The sequence below is a fragment of the Ictidomys tridecemlineatus genome, chromosome 1 (assembly GCF_052094955.1).
Source record: "Ictidomys tridecemlineatus isolate mIctTri1 chromosome 1, mIctTri1.hap1, whole genome shotgun sequence".
In the NCBI taxonomy this organism is placed as follows: Eukaryota; Metazoa; Chordata; class Mammalia; order Rodentia; family Sciuridae; genus Ictidomys; species Ictidomys tridecemlineatus.
The window spans coordinates 61,012,551-61,040,098 of NC_135477.1; the positions used below are offsets into that span (position 1 = coordinate 61,012,551).

The following is a 27,548-nucleotide window of genomic DNA, read 5'->3' on the forward strand; positions in this document are numbered from 1 at the left end:
TTAACAGCATGACTCACACAAAGCCATCTGTAAAATATCCTGAAACACTGAGAAAACTTTTTTTAGGGGCCCAATTACTGCATAAATCTGTGAATGCAGAGCAAAGTGGGGGTGTCTCTTTGTTATGTGAATGACATATCAAAGGCAGGGAAATGGAAGCACCCGTGGGAGAGAGTACCATCCTGTGTATAGTGCAAGGAGAAAGAATGAAAGAAGAATAAGGAAAAAAAGCCCAGAATAATTAATGTATCATCAGAGGCTGAGCGATTCAAATCAGATAATCAGAAAGTTCAGGGTCATTATCTCCTTTTCTCTCAAACTAAAGACAAGATATGAGAGAAATATCTCTGCTCAGAGTTAGAAAAGTAGAACTCTGGACAATCAGTTGTGACTTCCCTCACCTTTGTCCAAGTGTAAACGTAAGTCAACCCTTGCAGATCACCCCGGATGGTGTCTTTAGTTGTACAAGGTCAGGCTGGGAAATGTCCTCTGTGAACAACTTCTGTGAGCCTTGATAAGTATCTCTCAAGCAAAGAGCTTCTATTTTGGGAATACCATTGTGCTTATGTAGGTGACATACAGTGTACCAAACCTTGATTCAAAAATGCTGGTATTTGAAATCTTGCTAAAATATTGTTAATGGCTGAATTATTAAGCATTGTTATTAAATATTGTTATTTGCTATTAAACATTATTTATAGCAAAGTGGAGCTGGGTTTCGATAAACATTAGCTGCAGTGGAGAGGGTCTCAGCTGGGAAAGCAGGTTATTGATTTCTGCTTGTGAGTCTTACAGTGGTGTTACTGGGACAAGTTACGTGACCTGCCTGTCGTGCCCATTTTCTTACAATGGGATAGGTGGAACTATAGTTTGAATGTGTTCCCCAGAATGCATGTACTGGAATCTTAATCTACAGTGCAGTGTCCTCAGAGGTGGGACCTAATGGGAGGTATTTAGGTCACCAGGGCTCTCCTTCATGAATAGATTAATGCCATTATGAAAGGTCTTGTGGGAGTGGGTTCACTCTTGCACTCCTGACTCTTCTACCTTCTGCCATGTGAAGATCCAGTGCCTTTCCCCTGTAAAGGATAAGGTATGCAAGCACCATCTTGGAAGAGAATGGTTTCACCAGATGTTAAACCCATCTGTGCCTTGACTTTAGACTTCCCAGCCTCCAGAACTGTGAGCCAATACACTTTTGTTCTTTATAAATCATTCAGCTTCAGGTATTCTTTTATAGCAACACAACATGTACTAAGACAGGAGGAATAGATGACCTCAGAAGTCTTTTCTGAGATATTCTTTGACACTTTCCTTTTCTGTGGATTGTGGGAATATTCAATCCACAGGTGAAAACCACGCTCCTGATTGTCTTGGAACCTTTCTTTGACTATTAGCAATTCAATTCTCCTGGATTCTAAGTCTTGTTAACCTCACTGAGACATTCTTCCTTTACTCAGTTGCTATTCTGTGTACTGTTTTACTTTTAACAGACAGTAAACTATCTAATCATAAAAGCAAATACCTTCTAATTAATTATCTAAATAATGTGTTAAACATCTCAAATGGAAAACTAAAATGTGTTATCCAGGATAAGTCATGCTAATACTGGAAACTCCAGGCAATGGTACAGAGGGGAATGTGTGTGTGTGTGTGTGTGTGTGTGTGTGTGTGTGTGTGTGTGTGTGATGCTTGTAAGAAAGAACATGATTGCTGCTCAGGCTTAACTCACAATTTTGCTGCCTATTTGCTTATTCACAAGCTTATCAGGTGCAGACACTCAGGTCAAGTATTATGAACTTGAACAAAGTCATTTTTCCCTAAGTCAGGAGTAAGGGTTAGCCAAGCAAACATTTTTTTTTTTCCAGTTCTGATTGCTGACAGTTGCTCTAATTGGTTCCTGTAAAGTTGGCTTAAAATTTTATGTTGACTTTTGGGGGGATATTAATCAACTAACTATAAACTAACTTCATAATAATGGACCAAGGTGGCAATGGAGGAGAAGGAAAGATCTATTTAGGATGTGATAAATGAGATAGGGTGAATCTTGCCTCCAGCAAACTTTTGGGAGCCCTGGTGAGAGCAACTTCTGAGCCTCCACTCTTTTGTTTGCTCTCAGTGGAGTTCAGCTATCCTCCTAAGTGTCCTCTATTTCCTGATCCGACTGACTCCTCCTTCCTCATCCTTTCTGCCCCTTCTAACTTGAGTTTGCTCATTGCATTGGGGTCTTTGAGTTAAAAGTCTCACAGCTTACATGTCAATTTTTTCCATGTACCATAGCTCATTTTTCTGGGAAGTTTAGTCTGATTGACCCTGAACATTCTCAGGTCTTTGCTCAGATGTTGGAAAAGTGGCTTTTTGTTTCAGCCAATATATTTCTGTGGACTTGTGGATGTGTGAAAATTGTTATTGTCACATAAACAAACATGGCTGCATACTTAATAGTAGTAAATTCTGTGCATGGGAAAGTATCCCTTAGAAGGATACATGGGGTTTGGGGAGACAGGGTGAGTTTCATATTAAATTAATGTCTCCAATCATGATCTCATTTTTGTCTACAGAATAACATTGGAACACAGCGTTGACAGAGATAATCTCTATTCTTTTAACAGGAAAAAAGAAGTTCAAGGAGGATGTGGTTTGTAGGAAAAACACAACATGTGAATCATACTTTTGATATCCTTTCCCAATCTTAGAATATTAGACTTGAAGAATTGGAATATAATCCAGCTGCATATCTACTTGTACCAATCACACTTTTTCCATAGGGGTAGAGACCCAGAGAGGATACTATGGGCTATTCATTATGCAATTTAATTATTGTATTTATTTGAATAAAAAACTACAGATTTTGTTTAATGAAAAACTTGGGAAAGTATCAGGAGCTCGCTGATTGTTGCTGTTGTTTTTTCTTTTTGATTTGTGGGTTTTAATTTTGCAGAATAATGGGTTTCATTATGGCATATTAGGAGTTCACTGTTTTTCACAATGCTGGCTGAATTATGACACCATTCTATTTTTCCTTACCCAAATTTATCTTTCCTTTACAAAGGAATAACTTCAGGTCACAAAATGAAAAATCAAGACTATACAATAGAATTTTCATGAATTTCTCAAGAGTCTTTAGTTGTTCTATGTTCTTTACTTTCAACTAGGCAAGGTTTCATTCATTCCATTCAGATTCTCATAATGATCCCAAACCATCCACGATGTCAGTGTTAGGAAAGTATTCTGTTCATGCAGAAAGCAGAAACTTTTCACATCATCCCAATCTCTCAAGAGCTAATTAATTGCTGGACAGTGAGGAGAGAGAACTGAGAAGGAATGTAGCCCAATGAGCCCAGGATTTTCACTCCACTGACTGGATACCTGCTCTGTCCAGGCACCATGCAGCCATAAGGTGGAAGCTGCCCTCTGCAGCAAAGAGAACAGATACTTGCAATGCTCTGTGAGAAGATGCCGTGGAAAATAACAAGCAAGACAGAGAGGAGGACAGAGGATGAAAGACTGAATTTTACCTAAGCTTTGTCTCCCTACTGGTGTGATTGACAAATAGATATTTTTTTCCTGACTGTTGTCATCACAGATGGCTCTTCATTTAGCATATTGATCTCCTTAACTGTTAATCAAATTTTGAGGTCCTGGAAACTCCATAGCAAATATAACCAAAAGGCAATTTATAATTTTTAAAGGATGGGGGGAAATTTTCATTGGCAAATTTTCTCCTTAGGGACTTGAATTTGGGATGGTCATGATGTCTATTTTCTATTTTTTATTGATACACTGTGACTTCCAAGTGATTTTTTTTAACCAGTGACTGAACCCCAAAGTGCTTAACCACTGAGCCACCCTCCCAACCCTTTTTAAAAAATTTTATTCAGATACAGGATTTCACTGAGTGGCTTAGAGCCTTGTGAAGTTGCTGAGGCTGGCTTTGAACTTATCATCTTCCTGCCTCAGCCTCCTGAGCTGTGGGATTGCAGGTGTATGCCACTATACCTGGTTCTCTGTGTGAATATCTCTGGCCCCTTCTCTCTTTCATGCTAAGGACGTAGACTGAGTGCAGACCATACATGTGCCCATTGCTACCAATGAACACAGAGCTACTAGGCTGGTGGCATGAAAAAGATGAGTAATTACAGAACTTCCATAAACTAGCATTCATGGCAAATCTGAAATTGCTTGGCAAATGTGAACCATGTTAAGAGCTTTGGATGAGTATATCAAAATAAAATTCATCTGATTTTAAAAAAATAAATTCAACCATCTGCAATAATCTGAAGATCAGGAAATTCAACATTTGGAAACTACTTGGGATGGAGAATGGTTAAGAATGTTCCTAAATTCTGCACATAGGAAAGAAGGGAAGGAGAAGAAAATGGTGTATAGAATTCAGTGCAAGCTGCAATCAGGCGTCCCAGATTCCTGGATTCCAGCCTTGGTTGTGCTTAAACAACTTCTTAAGTTATGTGATTTTCATTCTGAGTGATAAAATTAAAGTTTTCGACTAGGTGATCATTGAAGTCTCTTTTAATTTAATGATGTTGTGAAATTCATGACAGGAAGACCAATTCTGCTTGTGGCCACATTTTCTTCCATTGGCCTGATTGCAACTTCCGAGATCATAAGTAAAACCTCATTAACTGGTGTTGAGAAGGTTGGTTACAGTGCAGTCTAATTACCCTCAACATCTTGTTCTGTTCTTTTAATCTCCCTCCTTTTCCCCTCTCCCCTGAGAAATTTGAGAATCACACCTGACACACTTATAAATTGGATACTCAGAGAAGTGATGCATTTTAAAAAACAGGAATCACATTTAGACATTTGGTGAAATGTATTTAATTCTGGGAAATGAAAAAAAACAATCTGATTTATACTCTCCTTTGCATAATAGTTTAAATGCAATAAGCAAGGAGTGCTTATTGGAGCTTGGTAGGAAAGGTAGACAAGAGCTATATTTATGTGCTTATCTTGCCTTTAAATTAATCCCCCCCACCCCCACACACATACTTTTTGCCTGAGCCCTTTGGTTGCCATAGAAACTGGCATGGCCTCCAGCTGAGATTCCTCTGAGACTTAATTGCATTCGGAATTTCATAAACTCTCTATTAACCTTTGCCTGACAGGTTATGTGTGTGATGCAGAATGAGGTAGATTCATAGTTTTAAATGATATGTATATCTGGGTTTCTTGTGCCTAATGCTGTCAATTAAACATATCTATAAATAATTGTGGTATTGTTATTGTTGATGTGCTTCTTCCTTTTCAGAAATAATGCTGGATTTATGATATATATATAACCAAGAGTTTAGGGCATTTCTAAGAAAAGGTCTAAAATGGAAGCTGAATCGGCATGTTGTATGTTTTAATATATTTAGATGCAACATCTCTATCTATCTATCTATCTATCATCTATCCATCTATACATCTCCATAATACACATATTTGCATGTGTCAGGCTCCATGTTTAGTATTTAATATGTGCTATTTCACTTAATCCTTATAATAACTCTACATAGCTGGTAAAGGTATTGCTTCCCTTTTATAGTCGAAGGAACTGAGACTTCAGGAATTAGAGATCCCACAACTACTAAATGGTAGAGCGTGGATTAGAATACTCATTTGTCTGACTCCACAGCTCCTAAACCTTCCCTGTGTATCCATTTGGTTAACCCTCATGCAGTTCTTCCAGAACTCTCCTGGGGACTCCAGGTAGGATTCTAGAGGAGTTCTCATCTTCTACAGGAATAATTTATTAGGTGCTATGGTCAGATTCTGGTCTAGTAGCAAGGAAACAAATAAACAATGCATAAATAAAGAGAGTCTGGAGACAGGGGAGAGGCAGTGAAAACTCATGAAAGGAAATTCCAAGTTGCTAAACCTGACATGCCAGGTGAAACTAACCACTGACACAGTTGTGTTCAAAGACACAATAACTTGAATGTACAATGACAGAAAAACAATTTCAGTTCTATGGAAGTTTCTTTAAGAATGCCAAGGGCAATCCCATTTGTACAGCGTAACAAAACATCAGTTCCTCCATCCCTATGCATTTCATATCACCTGCAATAGCTGCAATGGTGCAGGGACCATTTTTGCATCTGGATATATAATCATTCCAGCACCATTTGTTGAAAATGCTTCTTCTTTTTCATTGCCAATCCCTCCAAATTCTCAAAGACTTGGCTTCTGGAGGCTTCCTTGGTGCTGTCTAGTCTATTCTTAGGCTCATCTCTTTATTATATAGATCAATTCCATTTCTTTGATGGATTTTACTTTTATTGTTCTTCCATTACCCAAATTTCATATGGTGAAGTTCATTACTTATGAACTGCCCAGAAGGTGAGTTTTTCTCCTCAAACGAGAGATGGGTTAAAGAGAAGACAGCAGACAAAACACACTGCCTTTTAAAAAGAACTCTCTGCTATGGAGGAATAAATTGAGCATGGTGGGAATTAGAGTGGGGCATGCAATCCTTCTCTCCTAGGGAGGAGATGGGCATTCACAGAATCTTACCATAAAAGATAAGGTGGTGTTCCCCTGGTGCTGAGTGGGAAAGAGGCATTCCCAACGAAGGAATGCGACTTATTCCAAAGTCCATGGGCATGCACACAGCTTACTTGAGGAACAGATAGATGATTCTCTTGAAGAGAAATTCCAAACACTTCAGATAGAATTCAATCTATTATCTTTCTCTTTAAGTCAAAATCTCTTGCTTTGAGAGCTTATGGGAGTTCCCTTTAGCCCTGCACACAGTGTCCTGGTCATGAGATATGCCACTTTGAGGAGAGGTTATTCTGGTATAAAAATAAGAAGGCTTTTCTAACAGTTTTTTCTATATAAATTCATTATGTATATTCAGTCAACAAATTTAATAGAGTGACATCTCTAATAGTGATCCCAATTAATAAAATTAATTTTATCATACTGATCCCAGTATGATAAAAGCACTGGACATTTAAAACGAAAGACAATGATTTTTTAAAATGTAACTTAAGATGTATATTTGTGTCAGCCCTACCAGAAGTAAGTAAAATTGGAAAACTATAAGGGAAGAGTTCTTGTTTGGGAGTGCCTAATAATGATCACAAAGGACTCTAGAGTCACAGGTTTTTCCTGAGTCAATTTGAGCCTGATCTCATAGACCTACAAATCTTCCTAACCTCCTATATAGATAAACTCAATCTATTTTTCACTGATACAATTATGAATTACTATCTTCATGGTTTTTGGAGACTGGCTGAAATACTAATTGCTTTTGTGCTAATTGTTTACAAAAAAATGTAGTGCTTTGCTCTCATGTTTATTCTTGTCTTAGCGTGATCCCTGCCCTATATGTAACTCATCCAGTCATCTGCCACTGTGGACCTCTGGACTGCCCTGATTCAAATCAGATACATCTGGTTTATCATCCTGTCTAAACTGGATGGGGTACAAACCTGAACTGTTATTTTTCTATTGTCACAGCCTGCCCTACCACTATCTGCCATTAACCTACATTGAATCTCCCTTCTCTGCAGGATAGTGGATTCCTTACTGACATCTTAGGAAAAATTCATAATTTCCTGGTCACTCTGCTTATTATAAGTCTGATTTGTTTACAATTACAATAGCATATCAGATTCAAAAAATTTTTTCAGTCATAGGATAAGCTTGCAGCTCTAGGAATTTGAGAGAGAGAGAGAGAGAGAGAGAGAGAGAGAGAGAGAGAGAGAAGGTGGTAGCCAGAGAGCACATGACTTGATCTTTTATTCTATATCCCCCTCCCTCACATTGGGGAACAGAATGAGCTCATTTGGTGAGCTCATACCCTCTTCTTCTGAGCTCAAAACCTTCATTGTCTTGGAACAGAGAAGAGGACGATAGAGGACAAAAGTCTCTTATTTGACTGGTTATGTTGTTCTCTCTGTTGGTTATTAATGCCTTTCTGATCCATGCTGACTGCCTGACCACTGAAGCCCACGGGGTGGCAAGTATTATTCCTGGATCTTGTGGGTAGAAGTCTGACCAGTGCTGGTTCCTTGGCAGAGGAGATCTGTTCCCAGCTCCTGCTCCAAGCCATCCATCTCATATGCTTATTCCTACAGTAATTCCCTTTAGAGTTGAGATCCTTGGGTGGCTTTTAGCAAGATGATTCAAACCTAGCTACTCTGAGTGATATGTATTTGACCCATGTAACCACAAGTATTTCCACAAATTCAAACAACAAGAGCAAAGCCACTTGAAAAGTAAAAAAAAGTTAAAGCAAGCACATTGGAAAGAAAAAAAATGGTCTTATACTTGAAAACAACACGACTATCTTTGTAGAAAATTTTATGAGACCTACAAAAAACCTGCTATATAAAAATGAGTTCATCTGGGCCGGGGTTGTGGCTCAGTGGTAGAGTGCTTGCCTAGCACTTGTGAAGCACTGGTTTGATCCTCAGCACCACAGAAAAATAAATAATAAAATAAATATCAATCCAATCTAAATATATTTTTATAATAATTAAGAAAATGTGTTAACATTACTTTAAAAGGATATAAGGTGAAAATACAAAATTTAATCATATTTTTATATACTGGCAAGGAGCAATTGAAAATTGAAATGTCACTTATAGTAATAACAAAACAAGAAATACTTAGGAGGAATCGCCAACTGTGGGACCCCGGAGATCCAGGCCCACTGATTCGTGCGGCCTGCCCTGCGGCTACAGAAGGCGTGGCGCCCCAGGGAAGCCATTAATTAGCAAGCAGGGAGAGGCTCGGCTGCGATCAGGTGGAATCCCGCCAGCCAAGCCCACACTGACCCCCGGGCTGAGTACGGGAGTTTAGACGGGGAAGGAAGCGGTACAGTCCCATCCCCCACAGCGGACACTCCGCCAAGGCAATTAGCAGTCAGCATCTTGAACAGCTGAAATATCCACCGCCATTCTCCGACAGATCTCAACAACAAAACAGGTGTGTGGCACTCAGCCCATCCCCCATACATCGGGAACTTGCATAAAATCTCTCCTAGGCTTGCTGGGGGAGGGAGAATCAGAGTGAGCCTGCATAAAGACTAGGGGGGAACTAGAGGCACCTGACCTGCAACCCCCCCTACCCATCTGCAGCCAAAAGGAAACCTGTCTAGCTAGAGCTGGGGGAGGGGCAAGCAGGAAAAATCCAAAGGACAGAGTGCCTGGGATCCCAATTGCCAACTGTGGGACCCCGGAGATCCAGGCCCACTGATTCGTGCGGCCTGCCCTGCGGCTACAGAAGGCTAGCAGGAGAAACCAGGAGGCTAGAGGCAAGGCCCTCGAGACTGGGCAGCTGGAAATTGCAGGCCCGCCGGCGACAGTTCACCCACTGCCCGCATAGCTGGGCGGTAGGAGAACACCCGGCCGCAGGTGACCGATCACCCGCCTGCGGCCTGTGATACTGGGCGGCTGGAGACCGCCTGCCTACCGCGACTGGGAGCTGAAATCAAACAGAGACAGTCCAGTCACACCACCTCATCAGGACACCCCGGCAAGGAACTGGGGCCGGTCATAGCAAAGTAGTGTCGTCACTAGAGCTCGGACGTCGGATCTTCCTTCACAGTGGAATCCACGTCAGCAGGCATAGTTTAACAACACTAAGGAGAGGCATCAGAGTAATACAGAACCGAAACAAATCTATAGAAGAGAACAGAAACACGACAATTAAATAGAGCTGGAAAGCAACGGGGACAACATGAGAAAACAAGGGAAAAAAGGAGTACAAACAATGCAAGACAACTTAATTCTACAAGAGGACATAGAAACATCAGAAGCAGGGATAGGGAAAGAACTCAAGGCATACCTAACTCAAATGGAAAGGAATATTAGAGAAGACATGAGACAGCAAGTCCAAGCAATAAAAATATATTTTGAAAATGAATTAAACAAACAAATTCAAATGGCAAAGAACGAGCTCTACCAGGAGATAGAGATCTTAAAAAAGAATCAAACTATAATCCTAGAATTGCAGGAAACTATAAACCAAATTAAAAACTCAAACGAGAATATTACAAATAGACTTGATCAAGTAGAAGTCAGAACATCAGATAATGAAGACAAGGTTTATCAACTTGAAAAGAGTATAGTCAACACAGAAAAGATGCTTAAATCCCATGAGCAATCTATTCAAGAGATATGGGATGTCATTAAAAAACCAAATTTGAGAGTCATCGGGATAGAAGAAGGCACAGAGATTCAAACCAAAGGAATGGACAGCATATTAAATGAAATAATTGTAGAAAACTTCCCAGAGATGAAAGATGGAATGGATTGCCAAATCCTGGAAGCCTACAGGACCCCAAACATTCAAAACTATAATAGACCAACTCCAAGACACATAATTATGAAGATAGCCAACATACAGGACAAGGAGAGAATATTAAAAGCTACCAGAGAAAAGAGACAGATTACATTCAGGGGTAAACCAATTAGGTTAACGACTGATTTCTCAGCACAGACTTTGAAAGCGAGAAGATCCTGGAACAATGTATTTCAAACGCTGAAAAATAATGGATTTCAACCAAGAATACTGTATCCAGCAAAATTGAGCTTCAGATTTGACAACGAAATTAAAATCTTTCACGATAAACAAAAGCTAAAAGAATTTGCAGCAAGAAAACCAGCACTGCAAAGCATTCTGAGCAATATACTACAAGAAGAGGAATTGAAAAATAGTGCCCAAAACTAACAACAAGAGGTATCTCAGTAAAGGAGGAGGTAAATAACCAAAAAAGTAAAACTAGCCAAACTAAAATAAATAAATAAAGAAGCATGACTGGAAGTACAAATCATATCTCAATTGTAACTTTAAATGTTAATGGCCTAAACTCACCAATCAAGAGACATAGGCTAGCAACCTGGATCAAAAAAACAAATCCAACAATATGCTGCCTTCAGGAGACTCATATGATAGGAAAAGACATACACAGGCTGAAGGTAAAAGGTTGGGAAAAATCATACCACTCACATGGCCCTCGGAAGCAAGCAGGAGTGGCCATACTCATATCAAATAAAATCAACTTCAAACCTAAGTTAATTAAGAAGGATAAAGAAGGACACTATATACTGTTAAAAGGGACCATCCACCAACAAGACATAACAATTATCAATTTGTATGCACCAAACAATGGAGCTGCAATCTACATAAAACAAACTCTCCTCAAGTTCAAGAGTCAAATAGACCATAACACAATAATTACGGGTGACTTCAACACACCGCTCTCGCCATTAGACAGATCCTCTAGACAAAAACTGAATAAAGAAACTATAGAACTCAACAGCACAATCAATAACCTAGACCTAACTGACATATATAGAATATACCAACCATCATCAAGTGGATACACGTTCTTCTCAGCAGCACATGGATCCTACTCAAAAATAGACCATATATTATGCCATAAGGCAAATCTTAGTAAATATAAAAGTGTGGAGATAATACCATGCACCATATCTGACCATAATGGAATGAAATTGGAAATCAATGATAAAAAAAGGAAGGAAAAATCCTACACCACATGGAAAATGAACAATATGTTATTGAATGATCAATGGGTTACAGAAGACATAAAGGAAGAGATAAAAAAATTCTTAGAGTCAAATGATAATACAGACACAACATACCGGAATCTATGGGACACAATGAAAGCAGTTTTAAGAGGGAAATTCATATCCTGGAGTTCTTTCATCAAAAAAAGAAAAAACCAACAAATAAATGAACTCACACTACACCTCAAAAACCTAGAAAAGGAAGAACAAAACAACAGCAATTGTAGTAGAAGACAAGAAATAATTAAAATTAGAGCAGAAATAAACGAAATTGAAACAAAAAAAAACATTGAAAAAATTGATAAAACTAAAAGTTGGTTCTTTGAAAAAATAAATAAGATAGACAAGCCCTTAGCTATGCTAACAAAAAGAAGAAGAGAGAGAACTCAAATTACTAATATACGGGATGAAAAAGGCAATATCATAACAGACACTACAGAAATACAGAAGATAATTAGAAACTATTTTGAAACCCTATATTCTAATAAAATAGAAGATAGCGAAGATATCGATAAATTTCTTAAGGCATATGATTTGCCCAGATTGAGAGAGGAAGACACACACAATTTAAACAGACCAATAACAAAGGAAGAAATAGAAGAAGCCATCAAAAGACTACCAACCAAGAAAAGCCCTGGACCTGATGGGTATACAGCGGAGTTCTACAAAACCTTCAAAGAAGAACTAATACCAATACTTTTCAAACTATTTCAAGAAATAGAAAAAGAAGGAGCTCTTCCAAATTCATTCTATGAGGCCAACATCACCCTGATCCGAAAACCAGACAAAGACACTTCAAAGAAAGAAAACTACAGACCAATATCTCTAATGAACTTGGATGCAAAAATTCTCAATAAAATTCTGGCGAATCGAATACAAAAACATATCAGAAAACTTGTGCACCATGATCAAGTAGGATTCATCCCTGGGATGCAAGGCTGGTTCAATATACGGAAATCAATACATGCTATTCACCACATCAATAAGCTTAAAGACCAGAACCATATGATCATCTCGATAGATGCAGAAAAAGCATTTGACAAAATACAACATCCCTTTATGTTCAAAACATTAGAAAAACTAGGGATATCAGGAACTTACCTCAACATTGTAAAAGCTATATATGCTAAACCTCAGGCTAGCATCATCCTAAACGGAGAAAAACTGAAGGCATTCCCTCTAAAATCTGGAACAAGACAGGGATGTCCTCTATCACCACTTCTATTCAATTTAGTTCTCGAAGTACTAGCCAGAGCAATTAGACAGACAAAAGAAATTAAAGGCATAAAAATAGGAAAAGAAGAAATTAAATTATCGCTATTTGCAGATGACATGATAATTTACTTAACAGACCCAAAAGGATCTACAAAGAAGCTGCTAGAGTTAATAAATGAATTCAGCAAAGTGGCAGGATATAAAATCAACACGCACAAATCAAAGGCATTCCTGTATATCAGCAACAAAACCTCTGAAATGGAAATAAGGAAAACCACTCCATTCACAATATCCTCAAAGAAAATAAGATACTTGGGAATCAACCTAACAAAAGAGGTGAAAGATTTATACAATGAAAACTACAGAACCCTAAAGAGAGAGATAGAAGAAGATCTCAGAAGATGGAAAAATGTACCCTGTTCATGGATAGGCAGAACTAACATCATCAAAATGGCGATATTACCCAAAGTTCTCTACAGGTTTAATGTGATGCCAATCAGAATCCCAAAGACATTTCTTGTAGAAATAGATAAAGCAATCATGAAATTCATATGGAAAAACAAAAGACCCAGAATAGCAAAAGCAATTCTAAGCAGGAAGTGTGAATCTGGAGGTATAGCGATACCAGAGCTCAAACTGTACTACAAAGCAATAGTAACAAAAACAGCATGGTACTGGTACCAAAACAGGCAGGTGGACCAATGGTACAGAATAGAGGACACAGAGACTAATCCACAAAGTTACAACTATCTTATATTTGATAAAGGGGCTAAAAACATGCAATGGAGGAAGGATAGCATCTTCAACAAATGGTGTTGGGAAAATTGGAAATCCATATGCAACAAAATGAAATTGAATCCCTTTCTCTCGCCAGCCACAAAAGTTAACTCAAAATGGATCAAGGAGCTAATATAAAAACAGAGACACTGCGTCTGATAGAAGGAAAAGTTGGCTATGATCTACATATTGTGGGGTCGGGCTCCAAATTCCTTAATAGAACGCCCGTAGCCCAAGAGTTAATAACAAGAATAAACAAATGGGACCTACTTAAACTAAAAAGTTTTTTCTCAGCAAGAGAAACAGTAAAAGAGGTAAATAGAGAGCCTACATCCTGGGAACAAATTTTTACCCCTCACACCTCAGATAGAGCCCTAATATCCAGAATGTACAAAGAACTCAAAAAAATAAACAATAAGATAACAAATAATCCAATCAACAAATGGGCCAAGGACCTGAACAGACACTTCTCAGAGGAGGACATACAATCAATCCACAAGCATATGAGAAAATGCTCACCATCTCTAGCAATCAGAGAAATGCAAATCAAAACCACCCTAAGATACCATTTCACTCCTGTAAGATTGGCAGCCATTATGAAGTCAAACAACAATAAGTGTTGGCGAGGATGTGGGGAAAAGGGCACACTTGTTCACTGCTGGTGGGACTGCAAAATGGTGAGGCCAATTTGGAAAGCAGTATGGAGATTCCTGGGAAAGCTGGGAATGGATCCACCATTTGACCCAGCTATTGCCCTTCTTGGACTATTCCCTGAGGACCTTAAAAGAGCACACTATACGGATACGGCCACATCAATGATTATAGCAGCACAATTCACAATAGCTAGACTGTGGTACCAACCTAGATGCCCTTCAATAGATGAGTGGATAAAAAAATTGTGGCAGCTATACACAATGGAGTATTATGCAGCACTAAGAAACGACAAAATCATAGAATTTGCAGGGAAATGGATGGCATTAGAGCAGATTATGCTAAGTGAAGCTAGCCAAGCCCTAAAAAACAAATGTCAAATGTCTTCTTTGATATAAAGAGAGCCACTAAGAATAGAACAGGAAGGAAGAGCATGAGGAAAAGACTACCAGCAAACTAAGACGAATGGGGGGAGAGAAAGGAAGAGAGAAGGGAAAACATATGGAAATGGTAGGAGACCTTCAGTGATACACAAAATTATAAGAGGTTATGAGGGGCAAGGGGGTGGGGGGGAAAAAAGGGGAGAGAATTGAACAACAGCAGAGAAGGTAGAGAGGGATGTTGGGAGGGGAGGGGAGGGGAGGGGGGATAGTAGGGGATAGGAAAGATAGCAGAATACAACAGTCACTAATATGCCATTATGTAAAAATGTGAGTATGTAACAGAAGTGAGTCTGTATTATGTATTTGGGGAGTTCAAAACCCAATTGAGTCGAATGTATGAAAGATGATATGTCTTGAGCTCTGTAATGTTTTGAACAATCAATAAAAAAAAAAAGAAATACTTAGGAATAAGTTTGATAAAAGATGTGCAAGACCTGCACATTCAAAACTATAAAATGTTGCTGAGAGAATTTAAAGAAGACCCTAATTGAGGAAAGCATATCACATTCATGTGTCAAAAGAAACATATTATTAATATGTCAATTCTCTTCAAAGTTATCTATAGTTCCAACATCTTCAAATTGAAAGCTTAGAAAACATTTTTTTTTAAAGATACCGACAGACTGATTTTAAATGCAAGGGGCCTCAAATAGTCAAGACAAAGTTTTAAATAAAGAGCAAAACTGAATGACTAATACTACCTAATTTTAAAACATCCTATACAGCTACATTAATCAAGACAGTGTGGTATGTGTGTCAAGACAAATAAATAGATCAATGGAACCAAAATAAAGAATCCAGAAGTGATGAATACACAGAAACAGATTTTTTAAGCATGGTCTTATAACTAGTAAATTGAGAAAGAAAGATCTTTTCAAGAAATGGTGCCAGGGGCTGGGGATGTGGCTCAAGCGGTAGCGCGCTCGCCTGGCATGCGTGCGGCCCGAGTTCGATCCTCAGCACCACATACCAACAAAGATGTTGTGTCCGCCGAGAACTAAAAAATAAATATTAAAAAAATTCTCTCTCTCTCTCTCTCTCTCCTCTCTCACTCTCTCTTTAAAAAAAATTAAAAAAAAAAGAAATGGTGCCAAATAGTGAGATACTTTATGAACAAAACAAAAAACCATTGCTTTGATCCATACCTCATACCATTTATAAAAAGTGACTCAAATGGATTATGGACTCAAATGGAAATGTTAAAAATGAAAACTGTAAAACTTATACAAGAAAATGTAGGAGAAAATCTTAGTGACCTTGGGTTGGCAAATATTTAGATATGATGAAAAAAAAAGCACGAACTCTAATTTTAACACTGTCAAGGAAATGAAAAGACAAGTCATGGGTTGGGAGAAAATATTTGTAAAACATATATCCAACAAAGAACATGCATAGAATATGTAAAAATCTCTTACATCTCAATAATAGAAGAATACCTCAATTACAAATGTTCAAGATTTAAATAGACTCTTCACCAATGAAAATAAAAGCAAATAAACACATGTAAAGAGGCTTACTAAGTTTAATCTTTATGGAAATGCAAATGAAATCCACAATGACCATATAATTGTGCTTGAGGATGTGAAGTAACTGAAGTCTCTCACACTTATGGTAGGAATATAAAATCTTATAATCACTTTGGAAAGCAGTTTAGCAGTCAAAAAGTTAAACATACACCTATGATATGACTCCATTCTTCCACTCTCATTTACTTGCCCAAGGGGAAAGTGTATACAGAGAGACTTGCACATAGTCAAACGTAAAGCTCTTGCATGTTCTAATAAATACTTATTTTTTTCCTGTGGCATTAGCTTAACTCTATATCTCTTAACCTTGACTTTCAATGGGTTATGCATGTAACAAAGCATTACATGGCCTGTTAAGCTCAACATTTAATCTGATTGATGGTGCTGTAACAGTATATACTCAGTCTTAAAAAGAATTTTACAGGGTAATCAAAATTGCACATAACTGTGAAGCATTCAAGATGTTCAGTAAATGGCTTCTGAAAGTTTTCTCTGTTAGTGGCAGAGATGACACCTATACCCAGTCTTTCCAACAACCAATCTAGAGCTCTTTCTTCTAGATAGCATCCTGAAAATTATTTTCTGCAGGAAGATTGAATATGTCATTTTTTTTTTTTTTTACTTATGGTGCTGGGAATATCTCATAGTTGACTGAGAGGAAGTAAAATGAAGTCCATGCCTTCAAGCAACTCCCAGGAGAGTGGATCATTTTACTAAGCAACCTTAGGCTGATGACTTAATTTCTATGATCTTCAGTTTTGTCAGCCATAAATAATAATTGATCTTACTCTTTACCTGGAACTACACTGAGAACTTCACATTAACCCTAAGCAATCTGTGATATTCTTCTTCTTTTTTTTTCTTAAAGATTCAGTTATTTAAGTCTTAAGGGTAATGCTATACTGTCCAATGTCTGATCATTATCTTGCTTTAAAAAAATCTATATAAGCTGGGCATGGTGGCACATGCCTGTAATCCCAGAGGTTTGGGAGGCTGAGGCAGGAGGATCCCAAATTTGAGGCTAGCTTCAGCAACTTACCCTAAGCAACTTAGTGAGACCTGTCTCTAAATAAATGAATAGATAGATAGGGCTTGTGAGGTAGCTCAGTGGAAAAGCACCCCTGGGTTCAATATCTAGTTTCAAAAAGAAAAGAGAGAAAATTAAAAAAAAACACTACATAATTTATCTAATTTTACTGTTAAAAAGTGTGTGTGGGCACAATTTAAAGATGATAAAAATAAGAGTTTTTACCAGACATGGTGACACATACCTGTAACCTTAGCTACTTGTGAGATTGGAGGATTGCAAATTTGAGGCCAGCCTGGGCAATTTAGTGAGACCCCATCTCAAAATAAAATTTAAAAAGTGTTGGAGATGTAGCTCAGTGGTAGGGTAACTTGATCAGCATGAGAAAATTTGATTTATTGTGAATCCCACTTAGCCAATGATTCAGAACTTATTAATTATATCCATGATTCTTGCATCCACAGTCAGATGTTCCAATTCAACCATAATTTGACAAACGGAGTTGCATCCAATCCTCTACATTTTCCTGATGAATAAAAAATTTATTGCTATTAAATATAATAAAATATGTTATTTAGCCTATTGCTAACCTTCTACTGACACCTATACAAAATCATTAAGTTAAATATAGCATCATGCATTAGAATCTCACTTATTCCATTTGTCAATGACATGAATGACTTTGTTAAGTCAGATAATAATTTTTGACTACTGAAAGAATGTTTTCTCAATGTTTTGCATTATTCATGACACAATGACTCTATAGACATGATACACTTTTAGGCTTAATATGCATTATTAACATTTTCTCTATTATATTCTTAAGACTAGACAGTTGATAAATCATGTCCTCACTTGTAGTTCTTATTGAGTTCCTTTTTAAAATTTTTTTTATTGGTGCATTATGATTATACATAATGGATCCATTGTGGTGTATTTGTACATGTACATAACATAATTTGATCAATTTCATTTCCTGATATCTCCCCTTTCCCTCGCACTTATAGATTTCTGTGGTGTAAATACCACCAACATAACCAATTTCAAGCTACAAATGTGATTGATGTCATTGAAGAAAAGTTGGGAGAGATGTGAAGTGACACACCATTATGTAAAATTTCTACCACAAGGATACAAGAGTCCTAAAGGACCTGAGTATGGTTGATAATAGTGAAATGTGATAAAATAAAAGTAAATGATAAATTGTATTTATTAGCTTTGCTTTGAAATATAATTATTTAAATTTAAGTTAATGCAACCTGATTTTTAATAGTTGGCTTGTGGAATTAAATTTAAAAAAAATTTTCATCAAGTGTATTTTTTTAAAACATTTTTTTAGTTGTAGTTGGACACAACACCTTTATTTTATTTATTTACTTTTATGTGTGGCCGAGGATTAAATCCAGCACCTTGCACGTGCTTGGCCAGCACTCTACCGCTGAGCCACAACCCCAACTAAGGGTTTGTATTTTCAATCCAAATATTTGGGAGTTTATATGAAACAAGATAATAATGGAGGGAATTCAGAAAAAGTGAAGGACATGCATGGGTAACGCTTGGGGTTGTGAGGAGTCCCCCTTTTTTGGGGTTCCAAACCTCTCTATGTAAACATCTGGGGTTTTCTGCTCAGCTATACAGTTGGTCTTTCTGCTGTCTCTATGTCTCATGTGGTATGAGAACTGGTTTGGATAGTTAGGCAACCTTCTAAGCAATCATTTTAGCAGGGAAAGAGAAACTGCTTCCAAACTGTAGCAAGTTCAGAAAAAACTAAAAATCTCTTTTAGTTGTATCTCATTTGCATTCCAAAGGAAAGCATCTTTTTTTTTAGACTTTTGGACAGACATGTCTTCCTATAACTAGGTTACTTGCAGAACCACATAGAAAACTGCCAGTGAGAAAAATCATCATTGTCATCCTGTTTTAAGGCACTGAAATCTTAATATTTAAGCATCTTTGAGAAACTCTGGGAAAACTTTGTATCTTTTCATCCTAAAAAGAAAAAAATGGTTGAAATGTCATCAAAAGAAATCAGGCAGCCTTCATATATCATACCCACTGAATATAATAGGTTGGAAGACTGGAACTGTGTGTAACTTGTAGCTCGTTCTGATTCTGATATTTGACATGCTCTACTTCTATGGAATTTGGCCATCAGGGCAAAGTTGCATACACAACAGAAAAGGTACAAAGGAAGTTAAAATAGATGTGGTACCTGTTAATATCTTTCCTTGTACAAACAAGGAATTTGAACTTGATGTGTTTTTCCCTGCTTAGTTAAAGAACTGAGATGAGAAGTGAATGACTCTGTATTTGTGTATTTCAGTAGTTACTCTCTGCTTCTCAGGTGGAATTTTTCAGGTCTAGGAAAATGTTACAGCTCGGTTTTATCTGAGAACAAATACTAAAGAAAGGTGCTACTACCACTGAGCTACATTCCCAGCCACTCTCCCTCTTTTTTTTTTCTTTTTTATAAATTTTGAGACAGAGTTTCTCTAAGTTGCTGAGGCTAGCGTTGAACTTGAGATCCTTCTGCCTCAGCCTCTACAATCTTTGGGATTACAAGCATGCACTACCACTACCCACTGTAAGGTCACCTTTTATGAAAACTCCTAGGTGGAAAAACATGTATCTATCTGACTGGCTATCTGCTTGTGCAAGCATTTTAGTTTCTTGACTCCAAAGCTTCCAAAAGAGGGCAGTGAAGGCTACACAAACTGAGGCTAAAATTCTACACTTCATCCGCCCCTGGATCTTTTCTTCTTGCCTATCCTCTAAAGAACAGGTTAAATCCATCATCCATTTCTGTTTTCTCAAACATCTGTTGACCACTAAGTGGGCAAGAAGGATGCACAGCAATACTGCATAAGGCACAACTTTTAAATACACCATTTTATCATTTTTTTGGATTGATAATTATACTTGGTTGGATAGTGTCCTGCTCAATTTCAAATCCTACACTTATTTGGAAATAGGGTCATTGTAAGCTGTAATTAGTTAAGATGAAGTCATACTAGAGTAGGGTGGGCCCTTAATCCAATGTGACAGGGTCTTATGAGAAAAGGAGAAGCATCACAGAGAAAAAGACACAGGAAGAAGGACATATGAAGGCAGAGACAAATTGCAATGATATTTTGATAAGCCAAACATTCCCAGGATTTGCTGGCAGTGCCATATGAGAAAGGAATGGAACAAGCTTTCCTCCAGAACCTAGAGAATATGATCGTGCTGATACCTTGATTTCAGATTTCTACCCCAAAGGACTGTGAGAGAATATATTTACATTATTTTATACCTCCAAGTTTGTGATACTTTGTTACTATAGTCCTAAGAAAGCAATACAGTAGATAAAAGAAAAATAAAGCTATTGTTAAGCACTGACTATATAGTCCAGGTCCTGCTCTTAGACCTGTTTTCCATTATAAGATATTATCTAGGTATTATCACTATTATCCCTGAAGAAACTTAACAACTTCCTCAATATCAATCAGCAAATATAAATAGCTCTGCCTCTGGACAATCTGACCATTTTTCTATACCTGAGAGGATGGCCCATGTAAGTAGGCAGAAGGCAAAGTGGCAGGCAAGAAGGGGACAAGACACCAAACTGGGAACAGCCTGGATGTCTATAAACAACAGAATGAAGAAAGGAATTGTAGAACATTCATATGGTGGAATACTACTCAGTGATCCACAGGAACAAACAATGATGACCTACACGATATAGATGAATCTCAAATGAGTAGGCTGTGCTCATGAAGCCAGACACAACAGAGTGTGTACGGCCTATGATTCCATTTACACCTGAGAATGTTAAACATAAAAGCAAAGCATCTCTGTGTGAGAGATGCTCTTTGAGGAACTGGGCACTGGGTCCTTGATCTTTGTTTGTTCAGGGTGGTAGCTTCAGATCCAAGACCTGCTCCTAAACACGGAGCACCCACCCATGTGTGTACACACATCTGTAAAGAGAGCCTGCAAACGTCATGAGGATCATGCTAGTTTCGCTCATTGTTGTTTTCTAGTGTCTGCCACTGAACCTGGCTCACAATCCCTCAATAAGTATTTGTGGGATAAGACCACTGATTCACAAACTAGATATGTCTACATGTTGGTATCCATTACCCCCTAAATCCCGGCAATTCATGCCACATAATTTAGCACTTAATTATATACCATATGGAAATGTTCTTTAATGTGTTTCATTATATCACCCCAATCATCTGTACTTACCCAGGAAGCAAATAAGCAATAGAAAGAGAGAGCAAGAAAGAGAAAATATATGTGAATTAAGAAGTTCTGAGATGGCTACAGAAATTGGGTAGCAAACTAATAGGATCTCTAAAAACATCTCCAAAACATCTTGAGCTCCTCTGTGCCAGAACAGGGTCTCAAGCTGTGCAGTGCCCACAGAACATAATACAATGCAAGAATGGCACTTCTTATGCTGCTTATGATCTTGGTCTTCCAGAGGCCAGGTGTGGAGAGATGGTGCCTCCACTTAATAAGAGCTGCTGCGTTGCCTTTTTAGAGATAGTTCTGCTAGAAGAGAAGAAGAAATGGTGTCTTCAAAGCTTGGCCCAATGGCATATGCAGCTATATGTCAGTTAAGGAAGGATGAGGGCTTTTCCTTTCAATTAAAAAAATAAAGCAATGAACTTTCTACTCTGATTGACATCAACACCAAGTTAATAGTTCTGTTTTACACTATCCATACTTCCTGAAGTATATAAGATGGCTTGAAATAAAAACCAACATCAAGATTGGGAAGAAAGAAATGAAACCTCACGTATGGGAAGGTGTCTCAGGAACTGTTTTCTTTCCTACTCCTTGGCACCCCTGGGGATTTTTCCAGAGGCCCAGCACTGCAATCTCACCATTTCTGTGATGCCCTCAGTTCCTAACATGTCCTCATTTCTCCTTTTGACACCTTACCAGAAAGTTTGCATTTTAAAATAGAATCCTTTCTGCCTAAGGAAGCTACTTTCTATTGTCATCTGAAGGTGAGGGACAGGGAGAGGGGAGAATTTTATTGGCATGGTCTTGGAAACATCAATACTCACATTTTATTCTTCTCATGATTAAGACTGACCTTGACTTTGATTCCTGAAACTGCTATATTCACACTTTTCCAGATTGGGTCAGTGTTTTTTATTGAAAAAAAAAAAAAAGAACCTCATTTTCTACAGTAAAATCTCCCACAACTTCTTTCTCCTAATTTAATGGCTTTTTCTACAACAGATGATAGATGAAGCCAAAGAACAGTCTGGCCATAAAAGACATATTGATTTGATCAGATTTGCCAGGACACAACTGCAGGAAAAAAAAAAAAAGAAAAAGTCTAAAAAATGACTTGAGAAATCAAGATGCTGCCAAAGCAGTTTCTTGGCCAGGAATCTTTTGGCAGCTTCTTGTTTTAAATTCTTTCATTTTGCATTTCGGGAAGTGACTCTCAAATTAAAGCTGGAATCCTAAATGCAAAGAAATAAACGCTGTTTGCTATGAATTCTGATTATTTCTCTTCAATGAGTAACCAAGAGCCAATTTCTCATATAATAGTAGTTTTGCATACTAAGGAGAAGCAGAATTGATTGGGTTCCGCAGACACCAATTTTAGCTGAATTAAAAGAAAAAAAGGAATGATGGAAAAGAGATGGAAAGGACCTCAGAAAGCACCTAATTTAATCCTTCATGTTATAGAACCAGAGGTGGTGAGAACCTTGCCTGTGAGTACACAGCAAAATGGATGCTCAGGGAGACCTAGGAGCTGCATTTCAGACTTCTTGGACAGGTTTGTTCATTCTCTGCTCTTTCTACTGCCATTGAGTTTCTCAGCCATAATTTACATAGGCATGTGGTAAGGATGAAATTTTATTCCTTAGAAATAGTGCTACATGAGTAGCACGAGCACTTAAGAGGACTTCCTTGTTTAAATTGAAAACCAGAGTGCTGTTTAAAACAGTCCACCTGATATACTGGAAGCCTTGATTTTTTGGATAAAAGATTTTCATGGTCACTGCATGGTGTGGAAACCTCAATGAACAGAAACAAGCCCTTGCAGAACAGAGCCTGGTTTTGGTTTTGAGCTCATATAAACAAAACTAAAAAGTAAATGTTGCAAGGTTTGCTGCAGTGGGATCCTGTGTGTGGTGACAGGAGACAGTGCTCTTTGGCTCAGCACGCCCCAGCCTGAGGCATGAAACATCACCCATCAAGCTGGCTGGAAGGCTGAGTCACTCAGGGCACTGAGCTGAGCCCCGCTGAGGCCATGGGTCGCTGCTCCTTCCTCCCTTGTCATCTGGGAAGGGCAGATTGCTGGTGGACAGGACACAAACAGCCAGTTCCCTTCTGGGCGGTCCTTCAGCATAATAATTCAGCAAATAGATGAAGTTTAGAATCCTACAAATGGCAAAACCCACGTTTCATTTGCATTTTTGTAAGAGATGCTTTTGCTTCCTAAACCCTATTTTGAAATATACGTGCTGCATTATCCAGCAAGGAATTTTTAATTATTTAAGTTTATTAAGGCATATGTTGAAAGAAGTCTAACATTGCTGCTGTTCCCACCTATGACTCAGTGAGTGTGTTCCAGCTGGACAGAAAGACAGATCTCTCTGTTTTCTGTCTGACTCATTGTTGGTAATAGTTGTCAGGGAAGCAGAAGCCTTCTTCAGTCTATTGATGTGTTCCAGCTGTGCAACGTTAGCTGTCCTATTTCCACTGAGGGGGAAAAAAAAGACTTGGTGACTTTTGCAAATGCTCCTGTCATTTAAAAAAAAAAAAAGTCTGTTGCCGTGCGATGCCAATTTTTCAGTTTTTTGAAAAGGTTAAAAATTGATGATGAATCACTCTTGGCTACCACAATTTGATTATTTTTAAGGGAGATTTAGATCATGAAAATAACTGCTGGACTTTATGTAGACCATTTTATGATAGCTCTAAATACCTGCTATCAGATACTGATATTTTATGCATTAAATGTTTTTTTTTTTAATATAAAGGTTCAGTGGCACATAACTGCAATCCCAGCAACTCAGAGGCTGAAGCAGGAGGATCACAAGTTTGAGGCCAGCCTGGGCAACTTAGATAGATCCTATTTCAAATTAAAATTTTTAAAAGGGTTGAGGATGTAGGTCAGTAGTAGAGCACCCTAGTGCCACAGTGGAAAAAAAAAAAAACTATTAAAACAGCTTTATTGAGATAGAATTCACATGTTATACAATTTACCTAAAGAGTTGTATAAACATCACCACAGTCAATTTTAGAACATTTTTATTACTCTAAAAAGAAAGTCCATTCCCCTTGACCATCACCACCCTCTTTTGATTCACATTCACCCCCAACCTCACTCCAGTAGTCTGCTTTCTGTCTCTATGGAATTGTCTATTCTGGTCACTTCATATAAATGCAAGTATACATTGGGTGGTCCTTTGTGACTAGCTTGTTTCTTAGCAAAGTTCCTTCATGTTGTAGCATGTATCAGTATTTGTTCTGATGGCTGTATAAAATATCCCATTGCACAGATGTACCACACTTTGTATATACATCACCTATTGACAGACATTTGGGTTGTCTGATTTGATTAATAGTGCTATGAATATTCATGTGAAGGTTTTTGTATAGACATATATTTTCATTCCTCCAAGGTATATACTTAGGAATAGAACTGTGAGAAGCTTGTGAGACACTGGCAGTCTATTTCTCAGAGTGACTCTACTGTTGTATATTTCCAACAACAGTGTATGAAGGTTTCAGTTTTTCCACATCCTCCTCAACACTTGGCAACACATTATAGCCATCCTAGTGAGGGGGTAGTTGTGAAGGCTTCTTACATTCCTTAAGCCTAGATGCATTCTGTGTCAGGGAGAAAGAAAAGCAGGAAGCACCAGCCCATAGGTGCTTCCACTGAACATGCAGAAGGGCAGAGTCCACGGCCAAGAATAAGTATAAGCACATAGTAGGCAAGTTAAACACTTGTGGAATAAATGAATGGCCAAATGAGTCCATGGAGAGCCTACTATATGTAGTATTGATGTGGGTGCAGAGGCAGAAAAGCTGCTGTTCCCCTTGAGCTTGATTTTCTGGAAAGAAAAAGAATGACACTATTACTGAAAGAGAGACTAATGGGGTAAGTTGCAAGTCCAGGCAACGGTCATTTCTGAGCTACTAAAGTTTAGAAGGTGGAAACTTGAGCTCCTCTGGTCTTGATTTGTAGAGTCAGACTTTCAAGAAATGATGCAGTTATTAGAGGAAGTGTCTGCTCAGCCAAAAAATTACCAGTTACCCCAAATTGGTGAGGGAAGAAGCCTTCCACACACTAGCTCAAACCTCCCCAGACATTAAGCACTGCCCCGCGATGCATACGCTTCCCCCTCTCCATCTGCCTGTGTGCATGTATGAGAGTGTGTGTGTCCATATCTGTGCATACAGGCTCAGATTTTACAATTCTTCTCCTTAATTTCAGATTGACTTATGTATCCTCACCAGATTTAAAGTATATTTTATATAATTTTTGCTGATTTAATTTAATGTAATGATTTAATTTAATTTAATTTATTTAATGATTCTTTAAATGAATATGCCATAATTTACTTAATAATTCTTTTACTATTAAGTATTATTTTTATTTTTATTTTTGTTTTTGTACATAATGTTGTAAACAAACTTGTTTGTGACTTTTCTAAACTGGACTTCTGGGTTGTGTTTGTGGTACTAGGATTGATCTCAGGGGCATTCTACCACTAAGCTTTATCCCAAACACTTTTTATTTTTTTATTTTCTCACTAAGATGTCCTGGTTGGCCTCAAACTTGCAGTCCTCCTGCCTTAGGCTCCCAAGTGATTGAGGTTACAGGTATGTACCACTATTCCTGGCCCAAATTTGGATTTTAGAATAAGATAATAACCTGGTTGAGTTCTTGGAACTTTGAGCATTCCTTTTGTAGTGATTCATGAAATCAAGCCCCTTCCCTCTGTAGGTACCCCTACTCTAGGGATGTTGAATAGGCATCCAAACAACAGAAAGAGAATGTGTGTGGAAAGTACTTGCTTCTTCATGTTGCCCAGAATTGGCACCCATTCTGTTGGATGCCAAAAAGAGGTACCTTTTCTGTTGACATTCCAGTAAACTTGTTATGTAGCCCATCTGGATGCAGAAGTTTGGCTGAGCAGACACTTCCTCTAACAATAGCATATTCTCGAAGGACCAAGAATTTGGGGTGAATGGTTGGTCTTTGTATTATAGACTTTTAGTGGCATGATCTCTGAACATTTGGTTGATTTAATACATTTTTTTCAATAATCCTCCACTTTGAGTGAACTATTTTCATTTTAGTTATTTATGATTATAAAAGAATATATGTATTTATTCTTTGCCAGTCAATTCCAGTAATCTCTATATATGTGACTTACTCCTTATGTGCAGAACTAATGTGCTACTATTACAATTTTGTTTTTCTTGGACTAACTACCTGCCACTTTTTGGTTTAATGCTTATAATACCCTGGTTAATTATTTGGACTTCTATTGCTACATAGAGAAATTGGCTGAAACTTTATCAATGACGGCATGTGAAATAAGCAGGGAGAGAATGGCTCCATTGATTTTGAAAAGACTAAAAAAGAGCCAACAACCAAAGAAATTGTTTTTCTTCCAAGGAGACTGCAGAGCTGCAAAAAATATCTCAGTTTAACTATAGGGTCTTATTAAAAATATTTTTTAAATGACTTAGTATTATCTGAAAATATTTTCATTTGTCATTGTTTCTTTTCCCTGAACTAGTTATTTTGTATATATCTTCCATGGCTTTTAAAATGATTATAATTAAGATGTCATTCTTTGTAGATGAATAATTTAAAACTACTTGCCCCCATCTCTGCCACCCAATTCCTCTTCCAAATCTGAACAACAACAACAAAAAATCCACAAGTGTTTTAAATGTTAATAATATTGCTATAATTATGTTAAAGAAAGAGCTAAGTTTTTGCTCAGCCAAAATGAATCTCAATTTTAGTTGACCCAATCTTTTTTTTATTTCTCCTTTAGGAAATTAAAGAGTATAATCAAGTTTAGTGAAGAATAACAAATTCTCATGTCGACTACAGATACTTTATTGGAACATGTCTCAAGTGACAGACAAGGTAAATTTCACAATGTTAGGAAGGGAAATTGATGCAGAATAAGGAAATTGGGTGAGATTGATTCATTCAGTCTGTTTGTTCAGTCAATAAATGTTGAATCACCTACTATATGGTCAACACTATTCTATCTGGGATACATATATACATTATATATATGTATATATATATGTATATATATAATTTATTTACAACAGTGGAATACATTACAATCCTTATTACACATATAGA

At 37.7% G+C, this 27,548-nt stretch overlaps 1 long non-coding RNA gene across 2 annotated transcripts; it reads left to right on the plus strand.

Moving 5' to 3' along the window:
- Positions 1-336: 336 nt before the first annotated feature.
- Positions 337-27,548, plus strand: LOC120885522 (uncharacterized). Of its 2 annotated transcripts, XR_013425276.1 has the most exons (4): positions 337-419; positions 22,883-22,973; positions 25,971-26,035; positions 27,226-27,548. It is a non-coding gene; the product is annotated as an uncharacterized LOC120885522 (long non-coding RNA). The 2 variants fall into 2 exon arrangements; XR_013425275.1 differs by lacking the exon at positions 337-419 and having other exon boundaries at positions 22,511-22,973.